The following is a 7,023-nucleotide window of genomic DNA, read 5'->3' as shown; positions in this document are numbered from 1 at the left end:
TGGAAAAGAGGATAGGCAGGTAGGACAGGTCATGGGGACAGTGCTGAGCTGGAAGTTTGGAACTAGGGTGAGGTGGGGGAAGGGGAAATGAGGAAACTGTTGAAGTCCACATTGATGCCCTGGGGTTGAAGTGTTCCGAGGTGGAAGATGAGGTGTTCTTCCTCCCGGCGTCGGGTGGTGAGGGAGCGGCGGTGTGTCTTCCTCAACAATCAACGATGGTTTCATGGTCACCATTAGACTTATAATTCCGGATATTGTATCTGCCATTGTGAGGTTCAAACCCAGATTCCCAGAACGTTACCTGGATCTCTCTCTAATAGTCTGGTTATAAGACCACCAAGGATCTGTATCCCTCTGCTCCCTGCCCATTCATGTGTCTGTCTGGACACATCTTAAATGACGCTATTATGCCCGCCTATAACACCACCGCTGGCAACGTGTTCCAGGCCCCCGCCATCCTCTGCTTAAAGAACTTTCCACGCATATCTCCCCTAAACCTTTCTCTCTCACTTTGAACTCGTGACCCCTAGTAATTGAGTCCCTCACTCTGGGGAAGAAGCTTCTTGCTATCCACCCTGTATATACCTCTCATGATTTTGTAGACCCCAATCAGGTCCCTCCTCAGCTTCCGTCTTTCGAGTGAAAATAATCCTAATCTACTCAACCTCTCTTCATAGCTAGCGCCCTCCATATCAGGCAACACCCTGGTGAACCTCCTCTGCACCCTCTCCACAGCATTCACATCCTTTTGGCAATGTGGCAACCAGAACTGTACACAGTATTTCAAATGTGGCTGAACCAAAGTCTTATACAATATGACTTTGCCATAAGATGACCTACCCCATCCGATGAAGGAAAGCATGCTGTGTGCCTTCTTGACCACTCTATTGACCTGCGTTGCCATCTTCAGTGTACAATGGACCTGAACACCCAGATTTCTCTGTACATCAATTTTCCCCAGGACCTTTCCATTTACTGTATAGTTCGCTCTTGAATTGGATCTTCCAAAATGCATCACCTCACATTTGCCCAGATTGAACTCCATCTGCCATTTCTCTGGCCAACTCTTCAATCTCTCTATATTCTGCTGTATTCTCTGACAGTCCCCTTCACTATCTGCAAATCCACAAATCTTAGTGTCATCTGCAAACTTGCTAATCAGACCATCTGTATCTGCCTCCAGATCATTTATATATATCACAAACAATAATGGTCCCAGCAAGGATCCCTGTGGAACACCACTGCTCACAGGTCTTCATTTTGAGAAACTCCCTTCCAATACTACTCTCCAACTCCTGTTGCCCAGCAAGTGCTTTATCCATCTAGCCAGGAGAATGGTTAATGTGGAGTTCTACTTCTCCATGGCTCAGATCTCAGCTAATAAAGAGACTTTTATGAGACTGATGATAGCTGCCAGAGACCATTGAATCTCCACTGTCTTCAAAGATCACTATAATTTTGGTTGTATTCATTGATTAAGAAAGTTTCTTCAGAGATTGATTAAAGTCACAGCACCATCAAGACAATAAGCCAAGTAAATCAGCTGTAACATTCTCCAGTTAATGTATCCTGTCTTAGAACATAGAACATAGAACATAGAAGAATACAGCGCAGTACAGGCTCTTTGGTCCTCGATGTTGAGCTGATCCAAGCCCACCTAACCTACACTAGCCCACTATCCTCCATATGCCTATCCAATGCCCGCTTAAATGCCCATAATGAGGGAGAGTCCACCACTGCTATTGGCAGGGCATTCCATGAACTCACGACTCGCTGAGTAAAGAATCTACCTCTAACATCTGTCCTATACCTACCCCCTTTAATTTAAAGCTATGCCCCCTTGTAATAGCTGACTCCCTACGTGGAAAAAGATTCTCACTGTCGGCCCTATCTAAACCCCTAATCATCTTGTACACCTCTATCAAGTCACCCCTAAACCTTCTTTTCTCCAATGAAAACAACCCCAAGTGCCTCAGCCTTTCCTCATACGATCTTCCTACCATACTCTAAAATTAAATCTCAAATAAAAATATGGCATGTGGGAGGTAATAGCCTGGGGGTCTTATAACCAGACTATTATCTGGAGGTCCAGGTAATGTTCTGGGAACCTGGGTTTGAATCCCACCATGGCAGATGGTGATATTTGAATGAAACAATATCCGGAATTAAGAATCTAATGGTGACCATGAAACCATCATTGATTGTTGGGGAATACACTCCTGGCCTATTGGTATCCATTAGAGTGTTCCTGCTCTGTCCTCATCTTGAAGCTACCCTATAGAGAGCCTATCATGTCTATTTTTTTAGCTTTATTTCTTATTTTCCTAACTTACACAATATATATCTGTAATATAGCATAACTTTTTTCTTTATTTTCTCTACTTTTTGCACCTAAGATTTGTACCAAGGTATTTTGTACTTAAGATGGTGCCATGTGTTGGCGACATTGTACACTTCTCACTGGACTCCTGTTCTTCCATAACTTGAGTCCATGTGACAATAAATCTAATTCTAAAAATTCTAATTCTCGCAAAGGAAGCTGAACTGCCAGAGGAAGTAGTGGAGGCTGGTACAATTGCAAGATTTAAAATGCATCTGGATGGGTTTACAAACAGGAACAGTTTCGAGGGATATGGGCCAAACACTGGCAAATGGGACTAGATTAGGTTAGGATATCTGGTGGGCATGGATGAGCTGGTCTGAAGGGTCTGTTTCTGTTCTGTACATCTCAATGACTCTATGGTCTGGACTCTAGATCCACAGCAGTATTGACCCTCAACTCACCTGCAATCTTCTTCCCGACCTCTCCGCCCCCACCCCCTCTCCAGCCTATCACCCTCACCTTAACCTCCTTCCACCTATCGCATTCCCAACACCCCTCCCCCAAGTCCCTCCTCCCTACCTTTATTCTTGGCCTCCTTGGCACACCCTCCTCATTCCTGAAGAAGGGCTTATGCCCGAAACGTCGATTCTCCTTCTCCTTTGATGCTGCCTGACCTGCTGCGCTTTTCCAGCAACACATTTTTAAGCTCTGATCCCCAGCATCTGCAGTCCTCACTTTCTCCTCAACTCACTCTGCGAGGTTAGGAATGGGCAAAAAAAAAAGACTGGCCTAGCCAACGATGGACAACTGAAGAAAACGTCTTGACTAGAAAACTTCTCATTGTTCAATCTGTAGGGAATTAAGTGGAATACGGCCTCTAAAGATTTTTCCCTCACATTCTTCTGAATCATTTAGGGATGTGAAAGGGAGTGAAATTTAACACTAATCAATTACAAACATCATAAGGAAGCAAAGGATGCTGTCTTTGATTCTGTGCTTTCTCTTCTTGCGCAAACACAACTGCACAGTATGGTAATAGTGCTTTTGTCCATGGGATGAAGTCTGATTTTTCCCTTAAGTAAGCCAGCAATTCAGAAGCAAAGCATTGATCACATCAACTGCCTTTTCAGTACTGAACACGCTGTCAACATAGAGTCACAGAGTCATAGAGATATACAGCATGGAAACAGACCCCTTGGTCCACCCTGTCCACGCCGACCAGATATCCCAACCCAATCTAGTCCCACCTGCCAGCACCCAGTCCATATCCCTCCAAACCCTTCCTATTCATATATCTATTCAAATGCCTCTTAAATGTTGCAATTGTACCAGACTCCATCACATCCTCTAGCAGCTCATTCCATGCACGTACCACCCTCTGTGTGAAAACGTTGCCCTGTAGGTCTCTTTTATATCTTTCCCCTCTCACCCTAAATCTATTCCCTCTAGTTCTGGACTCCCCGATTCCAGGGAAAAGACTTTGCCTATTTACCCTATCCATGCCCCTCATAATTTTGTAAATCTCCATTAGGTCACCCTTCAGCCTCCGACGCTCCAGGGAAAACAGCCCCCTTTCAGTCTCTCCCTGTAGCTCAAATCCTCCAATCCTGGCAACATCCTTGTAAATCTTTTCTGAACCCTTTCAAGTTTCACAACATCTTTCTGATAGGAAGGAGACCAGAATTGCACACAATATTCCAACAGTGGCCTAACCAATGTCCTGTGCAACTCGATTTTCAAGGAGCTATGAACCTGCACTCCAAGGTCTCTTTGTTCAGCAACACTCCCTTGGACCTTCACTTTCGATATATATCATGCAATAATGCTGGCTTATGTTCAAATATGTAATATCTAATGTCCAGGTGTTGATATCCTTTGTAGGTTTTCATATGATGTTACTGATAGGAATGTAAGAACATAAATCGAGCAAAACAGATGGAACCCTTGACCTTGCTTCACCATTCAACGCTACCATGGCTGGGACCATATTATTAAATTCCATTTTTCTACCTTCTACTGACCAACCTCTGCTTACCTTAGGCTACTCAACGATGATACTGGAAACTTGTGGGGTGCAGAATTCCAAAATTGCAAAACATTTTAAGCAAAGAGTTTCCTTCTCATTCAAGCTGAAATGAGTGACCCTTTAGTTAAGACAGCAATCCCTTGTTCTAGATGTTTTCAGCTGAACACAACCTCACAATGCTTCTCCTGACCAGGCCAGTTAGAACCTTGTGTTTCAGTGATATCCCCCCTCATTCTTCTAAACTGCTGGCTCAGTTTAGTCCCATCAGACGATAAGCATCTCATCTGAGGACCCAGTCTAAGGAGCCATCTCTGTACCACGGTAAGTTCAAGTCTACAGTCAGGTGAGGGAATGTTAACTGGGTTTATTGAATATTGTTATATACAAAGGAGGTTGAGAGGGGACACCACTGGGAACTTGAGGCTGAGGTCCCACTTCCATCGATCCAATTCCACAATGACATCATAATCCTTTATAAAAGTGCCCCAAAGCTATTCTCAAAGCAAGGTGATAGCTAATCTTTTAAGCTACGTCTCTTCCAAAAACTTTAAACCTCACTGCTTAGAGTTTTCATCCATCTCTTACTTCCTCCCTTACATTAAACCTTTTTCATCTGAAGCGTTAATCTTCATTAGTCTCAGAGTCCAAGTTGTCTTGGAGGATTTACCAGATGTTATGTGTCCTCTGATTATTGGCTTGGAGAGGTGAATATGCTGGGATCTTGGCAAAGGGTTCTTCACCGACACAGCAGCGAAGATCAATTAATCAACTGACCAATCAGATAAACCGCCAATATTTGAACAGTCACTCTCCCTGCAAATGGAAGATAACAAACTGAAATTCTCTCTCTCCCATTCATCTGTGACTCATTCTGAGCCAATAATCAATCTGGTGGATGAAAGGAAAATGAAGAAAAGTCGAAAGACAATTCTGGAGAAGAGGCAATGAGGCCTTCCCTGGTATTCTAAGGTAAGAATTCCATCTCATGACTGAAGTGATATCAGTTACACACTTGCCTCATCTTGACGCTGCTCCTCTGCAGGTCTGACTATCTCTTGAAATGCTTCAGAAAGTAGAAGTGTATCATCATTAAAAAAGAAGCAGACCTTGGAACAGGAATGATAATAATTTCTAGTGTAGCATTGTGCTCTGCAGAATGGATGGAAAACTGGATAATGGCTACACCTTCTGTTAGTTCAGTTGTCTGTTCATGTTCATCTCATGCAAATACTTCTAATGTTGAGCAATTTCCATTCCCATGTATTTCCCATTAAGTGAGTGAACATTAACTATTTATATTGAACAAAACTACATGGTAGAGAGGATATGGGACATTCATCTTCCCTGGAACCCTACAGACTTGGGCCCCAGTTTCCTGTGAGCTGACATCTCTAAGTTATAGCTCCTCATGCTAATGTTCAGAAGCTATTTTTACAGTAAATGTATAGTTAACTTGTTGCTTCACACATACATCCTTCCTTAAACACAGAGAACAAAATTAAAACACAATACTTCAGATGTAGTCTCAGCAAATCCTGTGGCAAACATCCTTGTACTCCAATCTTGTTTCAGTTACTTCAATCAGCATTTTTCTTCCAAAATGCCTGATGGACCTTATTTAATATCGAAAAGGATTGCATGCAAATGACTCAGATTCCAAACAGGAGGTAAACCTGACCATTAGCAGGAATAAATTTAATTAGAATTGAAGAATTTTATAAGAATCTGAAATGTAGGAATGCGTGAGAGAATGGAAAGAAAGAATTTGTTCTTTGTTGTACTTTGTTGTACAGGGGTGGCACAGTGGCTCAGTGGTTAGCACTGCTGCCTCACAGCGCCAGGGACCCGGGTTCAATTCCCGCCATCGGGCAACTGTCTGTGTGGAGTTTGCACATTCTCCCCGTGTCTGCGTGGGTTTCCCCCTGGTGCTCCAGTTTCCTCCCACAGTCCAAAGATGTGCAGGTTAGGTGAATTGGCCATGCTAAATTGCCCGTAGTGATAGGTGAAGGGGTAAATGTAGAGGAATGGGTCTGGGTGGGTTGCTCTTCGGAGGGTCGGTGTGGACTTGTTGGGCTGAAGGGCCTGTTTCCACACCGAAAGTAATCTAATCTAATTTAATCTAATCTAACCTTTTCATGACTTAATAAACGTCCCAAAAGACTCGACAGTTAATTAAGTGTTTCTGGAGTGTACTCATGGTTGGAATGTAGAGAAGTGTGGAAGCCAATATGCACACAACAAGCTCCTATAAATAACAAAGAGAGACACAGATCAGATCATCTGTTTCAATTGATGTTGGTAAAGGAATAAATATTGATTGATGCCTTGGAAAAAAGTAAACAAAGAACAGAAATTACTGCAGAAATTCAACAAGTCTGACACAGAGATACTGTTTTGAGTCTCAGGACTGTCCTTCAGAACAATTACTGCACTTCGTAGTGATTACAATGAGATCAGCAAGCTGGACCTCATGGAATATGAGTTCCCTGACTGGGGCTGTAAATCTGGTCCAATTAGGGAGCCCCAGCTGACATAAAAAGGTGGATATCAGAGACATTGAGTTGGAGAATATCTGACTGAGTGCTATCGTCAAAAGCTATGCATTTGCAAACAAAAGATGATTGGTAAGGCCTCTGAAGCGTTATTTCAGACTTGAAACATTAATTCTGCTTTT

The sequence above is a fragment of the Chiloscyllium plagiosum genome, chromosome 19 (assembly GCF_004010195.1).
Source record: "Chiloscyllium plagiosum isolate BGI_BamShark_2017 chromosome 19, ASM401019v2, whole genome shotgun sequence".
In the NCBI taxonomy this organism is placed as follows: domain Eukaryota; kingdom Metazoa; phylum Chordata; class Chondrichthyes; order Orectolobiformes; family Hemiscylliidae; genus Chiloscyllium; species Chiloscyllium plagiosum.
The sequence above is the reverse complement of the archived record's forward strand: the minus strand, read 5'-3'. Positions refer to the sequence as shown.